Raw genomic sequence first — 12,494 nt, forward strand, 5'->3', positions numbered from 1 at the left:
AACCGACTCCTCTGCTCTGTCTGAGAGGATTAAACCCGGGCAAGAGGTTAAAGCCAAATGGGCTGTTTTTCATACAGCCTCCCTCGCTCCCCTCTCTCTCTCTTTAAAACCTGGTTCTGTGGGCTCTGAGTACAAGCACGCATGACCTGTAACTCAACTTGGCTTTGAGTGCAGCACAATGAAGCCATTTTTTTTTTACCATAGTCTGTCTGCGTTAACACGCTGGCCCACACTCAGATGGACAACTTTCCCAAGTTCAGGCTCATTTTCGTGTTTTCCAGCTCTGTATCTTACCATCAAAATATTCATGATATGAATCAGATGTTTTAAAGCTGTGAAAATGCAAACCCCGCCCATGTTCATCCACTTTCTGTGGACCCCAGGGCCTCCTGCTGGTCTTCTACTGGTGGTCAGTACTGGTCAAGACCACACACCTGCTGGTCTAGCCGGTTGATCAACATTACCCCACCCCCGAAACTATGCTTGGATACTCTGGGTAGTGGAGTAATAATGCTTGAATTAAAACACCAACAAAGTATATTCATGCTTGGTCTGGGGGCAGATGTGGTCCAAAAATGAAGAATGTAGAGACTGGAGGGAAATGGAGGAGTCAGGAAGGAGGCAAAATCTAGCATGTGAAGACCCATTACATATATTTAACAAAGCCTTCAGTGAGTCTAACAACATGCATTCTGTAAAAAAAAAAAGTTTAAGGCAGAAAAATTAAAGATTGGAATGAGAACTGTGAACTATTATAACCCAAGAACGAAAACCAGGTTCAGCTTTTCTTTTTGACTGAGCATTTTTTTTAAGGCTCCGGTTTAGTTGGTTAGTGTGTGTTCCTTTGGGCATGGGACACACTTGCGGCTGAAATTCGGGGCCCGGGGGCGATGGCCCTTGAACTGGGAGTGGAGAGAGGAGACGTGGTGCTTGCCTCAGCATAGTGGTAGTGGAAGGCTGGGTCTCCGTGGCGGGCCGAAATCTTGGTTAGTCAGAATACGGCTTACAGCAAACGTGAGGAGATTTCAACGAATGAGTTTGCACCTGTCTGTTCATATGTCCGTCCTTTCATACCGTCTTGGGCGTGGCGTCCCTCTGGTCCGACGGGGCCCAGAGGTGCCCCTGCGCCCCCTGGCGGCCCAGTTGGTGGACGTGACACTGCTTTTCTACTTATCATTAAAAATTCCAGCCAAATCATACTTACCATTTGATTGTGAAGATAAAGCAATGCTGTGACTGAAATCAAGGCGTAAGCACTTCGCACAAGGTTGCCTTAAATTTTTACGTTTTCCCAACTTTTCTTTTGCAGTGCACACTGGTGTTTTCAGTCTAGGTTTTGCTGGAATGGGAGCTTTACATTTGGATGGGGACCGCTACTAATTAATGAGCCGTACCAGGAGCTGACAACTCTGAGAGTGCAGGAGAACAAAGGCATGGCATTATGGGAAAAAATTACTGCACTGTCTAAGGAAGAGAGGTAGCGAGAAGAAGTGAGGAATGTGAACAAAGTGTAAGAAATGGCCATGGGAGTGGTCTGAAGGCACACTCACAGACGTTCCTGAACTGGATGCAGTCTTTATAGAGGAAGCTGAAGAGCAGGCAGAACAGGTGCGAGAACGCTTGAACTGTTGCGCGGTGGCCAGAGGTGAGCGAGCGGAGGAGGGTAGGAGCAGTGAATGCACAGCGGAGGTAATAAAAGTAAAGTGAAGTGATTGTCACATGTGATACACAGGAGTACAGCACACAATGCACACAGTGAAATTTGTCCTCTGCATTTAACCCATCACCCTGAGTGAGCAGTGGGCAGCCATGACAGGCGCCCGGGGAGCAGTGTGTGGGGACGGTGCTTTGCTCAGTGGCACCTCAGTGGCACCTTGGCGGATCGGGATTCGAACCGGCAACCCTCCGATAACGGGGCCGCTTCCTTAACCGCTAGGCCACCACTGCCCCAACAGTTAAAGCTTACAGCACCTGGTATTCCCAGGAGGTCTCCCATCCAAGTACTAACCAGGCCCAAGCCTTCTTAGCTTCCGAGATCAGATGAGACCGGGCGTTCTTGGGCTGGTATGGCCGTAAGGAGGTGGGGGTGGATGCTTTACCATGGATGGTGAGTAGTGGAAAGGTGGGTCGTAATCGGGGCGGAGAACGGGCCTGTCAGAGAATCGTGGTCAGTGGATGAGCGAGAGTTCAGGTTCATTGGGGTCAAATGAGTTTGTGACAACCAAGATGGCCGCTGGATGTTTATAGGGGATGTCAACCTTTGACCTTCTGGGTGGCTGTCCTCTTGTTCAACCGCGCCCACTGAGGGCATGGTAGTTGTGCCAGTCAGAACTCTGACAGCAAGAACAGACTTATCTGCAACTGTGAGTGTGTGTGTGTGATCCTCACATTCTCCAACCGGTGACACCGGAAAAACCACCTCCACTTACCACAACAGGAAACAGTACTCCCAAACAGTACTCATATATAACGCATAGAAGAACGCATAGAAAGCAACCCCAGACAGCTGTGAATGGGATGCAGAGCAGTGATGTCGGCTCTACACACACCACACACCTCGTCTCTCTGTGTGCAGGTAGAAGCGTTTAAAAAAACCCTCTGTGTTTATTCTGTTACATTACTGTATTAATAAAATGTTATTAACGGGTGTTAATAACACCCGTCTATGACCAGAAAACCACAAAGTTAATTCCAGATATGTCCCTGAGCAAGACACTTAACCCAGTGTGTCCAGGGGGACTGTTCCTGTAACTACTCTGATTCTAAGAGAAGTTCTATTTGGTGCTGACTCTTGGCTGCCTCGGTACTAAAGGTCGAAGCCACCCACCACTTCCAGTGTTGAATGGTACAGTGTGGCATTAGTCACTGTAGCAACCCTTGGATCCTAAAGTGAGTCTCGACCGATGCTTAGTTTCTTTTTGCTTTATTCAAAGTTCTTGAAAACTCATCCAGTCTTTGTTGCTTTACAGCACTGTGAAAACTACATTAGAAAACAAGAAACATACACATAACTATACATTTTACACATTAATAAGAATTATAAATACACATTATGAAAATAAACATACCTCGCTGCGCTCACCAATACACTTGCAGCTCAAACTGGGCAACAAACTAAATCCAGCGAACAACAGAACATGGCACAGCCCCCTTAACCATCAACACCTGCTGGCCACATTAATCAATCCACAGCGCCACCCACAGGACAAAACACAAGACCACATGGACACACACCACTCAATCACAAATACATGAACGACCCACATTATAGAAAAATATAAATTCATACAATAATAATATTAATATTTAAATCAAGAAAAATGTCAAACCCATAAAAGGACAATTATGGTCCTTTACAGTCACAATATTCAGCACAATATGATTGTATTAAATCAATCATATTAACTGTTGCATGTAACTGTTGTGGCACAGCATTAGGGAAAGTTTAACTGAAGTGAAGGCAGCTTGTTCCATCAATGATCTGCTGTTGCTAAGCAACATCAGTCCATCAGTAGTCAGTTGATGCTCATTTACATTTACATTTACATTTACGCCCTTATCCAGAGCGACTTACAACGTGCTTAAGTTACCATCGATGAAGATTCCGGTTCACTAGGACCCCAACTATGAAAACATCTATTTTATTCACTCTGAACACGTGACTTTATTCAGCTGGTTTACTTCAAGGAATGCTTGAAAATATTGGCAGTATGTAAAACGACATAAAGTGAAATGCTACTTTGAGCCTATCAGCAGGCAGCAAGTGATGAGAAGACTGGCCACTGAACACACTTTTTTCCTCGTTCACAGTGTGGGAGGGGTGTGTACAACTCAGAGTAAGTATTTTCATGCTTATGACAGGAGGAACCACACGTTTTACAGGAACGCACACGCACACAAACACACACACACACACACACACACTGATTTACAAGTGCAGCAGTCTGTCCAGTCAAGATACCACTTAGAAACACAGTGACTAGATTTAGACAGGACACACATGCACACACCTCCTAAAAAACCCGTCGCCTCGGTCCCTCAAACACACAGGCATACACAGCATTACGTTTATGGCATTTACCAGACGCCCTTATCCAGAGCGACTCACGATCGGTAGTTACAGGGACAGTCCCCCCCTGGAGACACTCAGGGTTAAGTGTCTTGCTCAGGTACACAATGGTAGTAAGTGGGGTTTGAACATGTGACTTTGTGGTCTTCTGGTTCTGGGTAAATAATCTCACAAAGCGAAATTCTCATAATAGGGGCGCTTTAACAGGGGAGAGGGACTCTGCAGACTCTGTTTCTGAGCCACCTCCTAATGAGGCAAGACACACACGCTCATATGCAACTCTGTGTAAATAGTTTGCAGAAAGCTCGTCCTCTGATATTTATCAAAGAGGTGTAGGGTGACGGATAAGAAGACACACATGCGAGGAAAGGGAACCAGACAACAAGCAGCTTCAGCAAACCAGTTAATGGAGAAAATGGCACTTTACTGCCCCCCAGGGGACACTAAAGAATTGCACTTTCTTTTTTTTTTTAAGTTTTTTCATCTTCCATCCACCCACCCTTTCTAAACCCACTCACCCGGTTCAGAGGGTCCCAGTAATTTCTGAGCATGAGCGCTCATCTTGGCCAATTCAACATCCCACCCTGACAGGATGCAGATAGCAACATCCCCGAGAAAAAATCTCTAGTTCGATGCTCTGTAATCTGGAATCGAATCGTGCTTGGTAGACGTGGGAAAACAGGAAATAAACGATCTGGAAACTGCGAAAAACGAACCCCGTATACCCATTCTGAAAGGCCACGGGTTGAAAAACAGTCAATGCTCTGTTTCAAAGAAGTGTTAATCAAGGCTCCATACAACCATACAGAAACAGTTCCACTGTTGATGGATAAAGTGAGTAAGAGATGAGTAGATACACAAACACACACACACTTACACACACACACACACACAAACACAGTCCACCTGCAGCAGCTGAACAATGAGGCGGGAAAGGGTTCAAAACAGGAACTAGCAAACATGGTAACCTGAGCTGAATGATGACAGGTGAGTTAAGGTGTAACACACACACAAACCCACAAATTGTCCTTTCTATATATCTTGGTGAATCTATATGATTATTTTGAATGTGTACCCTAACTTTTATCCCTGAAATGTGGGTATTTTTGTGGTGTAATGATAAAATTTAGGTGAAGAAGCCTTTTTCCTGGCAGGGTCCAGAAAATTGCTCTTATGTTACTCACACACGCACATATACCGCTAAAACTATCTTTACCCACTTCATTTGCATATTTTCTACTTTACTGTCCTAAGGGGGAGCGAGCATCAATATGCGCCCAGTGCCATGTTAGCATTACGGCCATCACGCTTCATTTGTTTAACAGCTTCGGCTAATGAAAGTTACGGCAGCGACCTGCGTCAACTCCGTTTTTTACCAGCCACAAGAAACAGGACGTCAACGGGTATGCTGTATTCAGCATTCCAAATGTCACACATGCACACACACACACAGACACACACACACACACAACTGTTCTGTATGTCATAGTCTTTAAATTTGCATTCTGTGTTGGTTATGGAGTTTTAGTGTTGAGTGCTGAAAGTTGGATGAAGCAACTTGCTGAATGTGACTCACAGCAAAGGCTCTCTCTCTCTCACACACACACACACACACACACACACAAAGTAGCAGATAATGAGTCACAGATTCCATGGAATGTGCTACACACACATAGACAAACACAATATCAGTCTATTTTAGCCCATTTCACGTACACACTATCTGTCTGTTTCGATTTCTCATATACACAAAGACACACACTCACACACACACACACACACGCACACACACTATTTGTCTGTTTCTCCCCATTTCTCTCCCACACAGTGTCTCTTACATGCACAGAAACACACACAGATGCACACTTACCTATTTGCATAGAGGTGAAGGTCCAGACAGCTGACAGTGAAATGATCACACACACTCACACACAAGCAGCAAACTGAAAGTTGTGTCAAAAACACACTCCCACACACAGGTTTAAAAAAAGACCAAGATGAACTGAACGGCCAGAGGGGCGGAGAGGGGGAGAGACAGAAAGAGGTAGAAAGAGGAGGAAGGGGAGGAGCCTGAACGGCCTGCTCCAGGGTCACCTCACTACGGCCCTCTCTCCCCCACTTCTACAGACAGCTGCGCTCACTGGGGTTATCTGTCCTTCCGCACATAAAGATGGCACTATCTCCCATCACTCCGCCCCTTAAACTCAATTAGGGGCCATCAGCTGCTGCCTCTGTCCGCAGCTTCCGACCTCCACCCCCCCGAACCCACCACCCCACTTCCCTATTCAACGGTCGTCCCCTCAGCCTCTCCTTCACTCCATCTCCATTCCGCTCTCTCCCATCACTGATGACTTGCTCTTTTGCCCTGGATAGGAACGTCTGTACACTGTAATCAAAATTCAGTCAAGCAATATCTCACACAATGGCGCTACTGGTTTGAATTATTGGGCTTAGGTTTAAAGCATTTGTGGTCTAGACACAAATGAAACATTGGTAGATGGTGCCGAATACAATATTCTGGAAAAAAAGCATTGCCAGATGCTTCATTTATCTATGTTATGTAAATTGTATCTAAATTATTTTCTCTATAAATAAAAGCACATTCATCTTCTATCTGGCATAAGTTGCAAATGCATATTGCTTTTCCACATAATAAATATAAGCACCACTAGATGCCAGATATGTCAGGTTCTGACAAATGGACTGTAATTCTAGCCCAAAGAAGTGACCATATACGGATATATCAATTAAATTGGATATTTCTGAACAATTATTACATTTACATTTACAGAAATTGGCAGACGCTCTTATCCAGAGTGACTTACATAAGCGCTTTAAAATGTCCATCATTAAAATCCCTCATTTGGTTGACTAGGACTCGATCTGTAAATACCATCAGCTCAATAACTCCGAACCCAACGTTTTTTTTATTTTTTTTAAGAGCAGAATTGCTCGTGCATCTTCATCATTCGAGATGAACGTGTGTGTCCTGTGACTGGCCTGGTCAGGCCTGCCTCTCACATCAGAACATCAGAGATCATGGGAGCCGAGAAATAATTTGGGACGTTCAGGGGCCTGCGGGAATGATGCAACAAACGGCGTCAGCCAAATTTTTTTTTTTTACCATTGCGATGCCACCGAGGGCAGCTCGGCAACATTCCACAGCCTGACTCTGCAAAACCTGCCTGACTAAAGTTGAAATTCCAAAGCACACACAAATTCATAACCTTGAACACGCCCACATACACATGAAGCAAACAAAATGGAACAATTTTACATCTGTTTGATCCTGACAAGTGCACAGACATGTATAAACACATATATACACAGAATAGAAAGTTCTTATTATTAAAAAAATAAATAAAGTGGCGCCACCTTAATGTTGTAAATTGTAGACAGTAGTTAGGAATAAAAGGCATGCAGAAAGATTTCAATATTGTTCATATTTTCTCTTCTTTCTTGCTTTTCTTTCCCTTCCTTTCTTTCATGCTCTGTCACATTCACTCTCTCTCTCTCTGGTGGTCCTGTGCCCCCTTCCTGTGTCCCGGCTGAAGGAGAGGCTGCTGAGTGATGCTCCAAAGAGACCATTGTGTACAGTATACCTCCCTCCAGCACTGCATCCCTCCCTCTTCCTCTCTGTCCTTAGAGACCCACAGATCAGCCAGAGGCAGCAGGGGAGCGCCCTCCCATGCACCTCTCTCCTCCGTCTTATATTTATTACCACGTGTGTATAATCTGCAAGGGGTCACAGAGAAAATGGAGGGTTCAGTGTGTGTCTATGAGTGCGTGCATGATAAGAGAGACTGAAAGAAAATGATTTGCCGGGGGAAAAAAGTAAAGAAAGCAACGGAAGAAAACAGCACACAAAGACAAGAAAGCCTCTTTGACACAGAAATGCACTTTAGGTTGAAGGAGGACAGAAAAGGAGGGCAGAGTGTTGGTCAGAATAAAAGCTACGATGAGAAAAAATGGGTATTTATTTTCCCTGTGCGTGTGTGTGTGTGTGTGTGTGTGGGTGTGTGTGTGAGGCAGAGAGAGAGATGCCACGGAGAGCAGGCTCTGCAAAACACTGGACCTGGAGAATATTTCCTGAGGTCACTAACACAGGAATTGATGGAAACCTACACCAAAAACAAAATTATCAGGAATCCTCCACACACAGAACTTCAGCCAATCTTACCCGATCCTGTCCTAGGCAAAAAATAACTGTAAAACACACAATCTATATCACTACCACAAGTTGTGACATCTGGGCTAATAAGAATTAAACATACGCCATAAAAGCATTACTTTTATCATCTAGGACTAATTCAACTATTGAACTGACCCTCAGTTCCCAAAGACTGTTTCTTGAGAATAATTTATTGCATGCATCTATGCCATAAAATCTACAAAGTACCCTAAGCACCTTGAGCACACCTCTATGTACAATGTATGTACACTGCTCAAAAAATAAAGGGAACACTTTAGCAGCACAATGTAACTCCAAGTCTATCACAATTCTGTGAACACAGCAAGGTTTGCTGTGTATGTCAGCGTAGGGTCCAGAGCATGGAGGCGCTACCAGGAGACAGGCCAGTACATCAGGAGAGATGGAGGAGGTTGTAGGAGGGCAACAACCCAGCAGCAGGACGCTACCTCTGCCTTTGTGCAAGGAGGAACAGGAGAGCCCTGCAAAATGACCCCCAGCAGGCCACAAATGTTCATGTGTCTGTTTAAAGGGTCAGAAACAGACTCCATGAGGGTGGTATGAGGGCCCGAGGTCTACAGGTGGGAGTTGTGCTTACAGCCCAAAACCCTGCAGCACGTTTGGTTTTAGCCAGAGAACATCTAAGATTGGCAAATTCGTCAATGGCACCCAGTGCTCTTCACAGATGAAACCAGGTTCACACTTCAGTACATGTGATAGACATGACAGAGTCTGGAGTCGTGTAGAACATTCTTTGGCGTGAAACATCCTCCAGCGTGACCAGCTTGGCAGTGGGTCAGTAATGATGTCGGGGGGCATTTCTTTTGGGGGGCCGCACAGCCCTCCATGTGTTTGCCAGAGGTAGCCTGACTGGTATTAGTTACCAGGACGAGATCCTCAGTCCCCTTGTGAGACCATATGCTGGTCTCTGGGTCCTTCATAATGCAAGACAATGCTAGACAACAGTTCCTGCAAGACTAAGGCATTGATGCTATGGACTGGCCCACTTGTTACCCAGACCTCAATCCAATTGAGCACATCTGGGACATCATGTCTTGCTCAATCCACCCATGCCGCGTTGCACCACAGACTGTCCAGGAAGTGGCAGATGCTTTATTCTGGTAAGATATCCCTCAGGAAACCATCCACCACCTCATCAGGAACATGTTTAGGCATTTTAGGGAGGTCATACAGGCACGTGGAGGCCACACCAACTGCTGAGGCTCATTTTGACTTGTTTTAAGGACATTACATCTAAGTTGGATCAGCCTGTAGTGTGTTTTTCCATTTTAATTTTGAGTGTGACTGCAAATCCAGACCTACATGGGTTGATACATTTGATTTCCATCAAGAATTTTTGTGTGATTTATATGTCAGCACTTTCAATTATGTAAAGAAAATTTAATTAATTCAGATTTCATTCATTCATTCAGATCTAGGATGTGTTATTTTTGTGTTCCCTTTATTTTTTTTTGAGTAGTCTATGTCTACGAATATAGAGTGTTTACAGTGTAAAGATACTTTAGGAAACTTTAGATACTTTGTAGGAAATGAGGAAGTGAGACAGCATGTTTTCAGAGGAATTTGATACTGTAAGGTCATTTGAAGACAGGCGTTTGTTTCTAAATCTTGCATTGGCTAATAAACATGATGCACACGCAGGGTAGTGGAACGCCTTGAATATAAAAAGTATTCAGTCCACATTAAATTACATTTTATACAGAATACATCAGCTGTAATTTAAAAACATGGTTAAAAAGTGATGCTCATGTTGAAAAATAATATTTATTTGGTTTATCAAGTTGCCAACTGTAGTGTATTAGGTGGCACATCTCGTATTTTTTTTTACTGAAATGCTATATTTTTTCAAATAAAAAAAAAATGCTTCTGACATTTATTTTGTCCATTTGAATTATGAATGTGTTACAAGTTACCACATCATCAGTAACCAAAGGCAAGTTTTTTTACTTACTTTTATTAGTTAGTCTTTCTCCTAATTCCCGGTCCCCACAAATTACACTCATCAAAGACACATACACACACACTTGTGCATAAACATACACCCACACACTCCGAACCTCCAGTGCTGGCAGGATGGGGAACTGCAACCATAACAGCAGACTTGTGGCCTCAGAGCGACACTGGAATAGCACTGCGGTTTGACCACTCCAAACACACATGAGCGGGGAGTGGAGTCATAAGTCAGACTCATACACACCCTCACAAAACACACAGGCACAAACGCAGTACAATAACCCCTATCAGGGTACACAAGACACACACACACACACCTTCAAAATCAGAATTAAAAAATGACCCCATCAGCAGTGACAGCAATGACTCCAGTGCTCTGTTCCCCACACGCTCCTCTCAGCCAATAGGAACACAGCATTGAAACCAGCACACTGTGCCTACTGGCTACTGAGAGCTTTCCACTTCTTCTCAAGCCTGCCGCAGATTTTCTGTGTGTGTAAACACATTCAAAAGGAAGGAAAATATGACTGCTGCTTATTATGTGGAACTATGGGAACGGAGCCGAGCTCAGTTGCAGCTCCTTTACTGTGACAACGTTGCTTAACACTGACCTGACATCAGTTTTCGGACGGCATATCAAAACAACACGCCCACTACTGCCCTAATTTGCAGTTGCAGAACAGAGAGAGGCTTGGGGGCGGGGCCTGTTAATTATTAAGGGAAAGTGGAAAACATCTGCAGTGCATTATGGGTCACAGACGGACACTTGTGAGTACCAGGACCCAGCCAGTGGGGCAGGGGTCAGGAAATAAACACACACTCTGATTGCAATGCTAAGCAACACACTTTATCTAAACTCATATACACACAGAAAACACCAGGACACAAAGACATATATGGGGCAGTAGTGGCCTAGTGGGTAAGGAAACAGACCCGTAATCCGAAGGTTGCCGGTTCGAGCCGCCAAGGTGCCACTGAGGTGCCACTGAGCAACGCACTGTCCCCGCACACTGCTCCCGGGCTCCTGTCATGGCTGCCCACTGCTCGCCAAGGGTGATGGTTAAAAGCAGAGGAGACTATTCGTTGTGTGCACCGTGCGCTGTGCTAAATTTCACAATGACAATCACTTCACTTTCACATACACACAAAATCTACTTAAACAAACTACATACTTGTACACATGGATGCACATACACACATTCACAGTCATATCTATATATACACAAAGATGCATGGAATGCATTTATCCTTCGGGATATGAAAGGTAGACAGACTGTTCACAGCATCAATTTCCTGCTCAGGAGTGACCTCAGGCTGTCAGCACCATTCCTTCACTTTCACTGCACTTTTTTAAAAAAAAAAAAACCTCCACCCTCAATTCACCTCCAGACTGAGCTCCTATCACATGCCGAGCTGAACAGCTGGTAGAATTCCAGTGGAACAACGGGACAGTGTGCGGACCACAGAATGCTCCCGTCGTTGTTCTCGTTCGGAGCTCTCCCGTGCACTTTCGCTCGAAACTTTCACACTCTTCCTCAGGCAGCAGATGTTCAGGGCAGAGGCGAGGCTAAATTGCACAACACAGCGAGAGAGATGATAATAATAATAATCCGTTTCATAACCGCAGACATCTCGTGTTGAAAAGAACATGTTAACATATTATTCTAATTAAATTGTAGCACAAATTAATGCCTAAACAGCATATTAAGGCAATTCAATTTTTTATTGCAGATGGGGGTGGGGAGGGAAAAAGTCTGAAATATATAACATTTTGTATATTTCACAGATTTTTGAGAATATCTGACTTCTTATTCTCACAAGATCATGACTTTAAAACCTTGGAGGCCTCAAATTTATGTCATTCATCTGACTTTTTTTCTGAATTGTAACCCCAGCTCTGATAATAATTTGTTGATAATAATGTAGAATAATCTATGGAACAGGTGTAATAGTCACACAAAGATTAGCATTTAGGCTGTATCTCCATACTTTTCATATTTTGTACATATTGCTCAGCCCTATAAGCCTTTCCAGATAATCAAAAAGAACAAAAGTTATGGGGATGAACTGTACTCATGATTTCACAGAATTTTTTGAACCATGTCCATAACCTATGTTCCACCATATTAGATGGTAAAACCGAGAGGCCTTTTTTGAGATGCTGTCTTAAATACCAACCCTTTGTTAAAACTGGCCATCGTCATACGAAGAATCACATTATCCATGATTTCCGGGTCATTTCACTTTGTGACTGTAGGCACA

General features: G+C 44.1%; 1 protein-coding gene and 1 non-coding gene across 5 annotated transcripts in view; both read right to left on the reverse strand.

The window, feature by feature from the left end:
* nhsl2 (NHS-like 2) overlaps nt 1-12,494 on the reverse strand; it is a 63,866-nt gene that overhangs the window by 38,611 nt on the left and 12,761 nt on the right. The window contains exon 1 of one of the 4 annotated variants that reach the window (XR_003749587.1): nt 5,940-6,049. The exons of the other annotated variants lie outside the window; for them this stretch is intronic. The gene's annotated coding sequence lies outside the window, so the exon portion shown is untranslated. Of the gene's footprint in view, nt 1-5,939; nt 6,050-12,494 lie in introns of those variants that run through there. 4 annotated transcript variants of the gene reach the window in all.
* Nucleotides 1,960-2,078, reverse strand: LOC114803019 (5S ribosomal RNA). The gene has a single exon (XR_003751859.1). It is a non-coding gene; the product is annotated as a 5S ribosomal RNA (ribosomal RNA).

Source organism: Denticeps clupeoides, chromosome 1 (genome assembly GCF_900700375.1).
Source record: "Denticeps clupeoides chromosome 1, fDenClu1.1, whole genome shotgun sequence".
Lineage (NCBI taxonomy): Eukaryota > Metazoa > Chordata > Actinopteri > Clupeiformes > Denticipitidae > Denticeps > Denticeps clupeoides.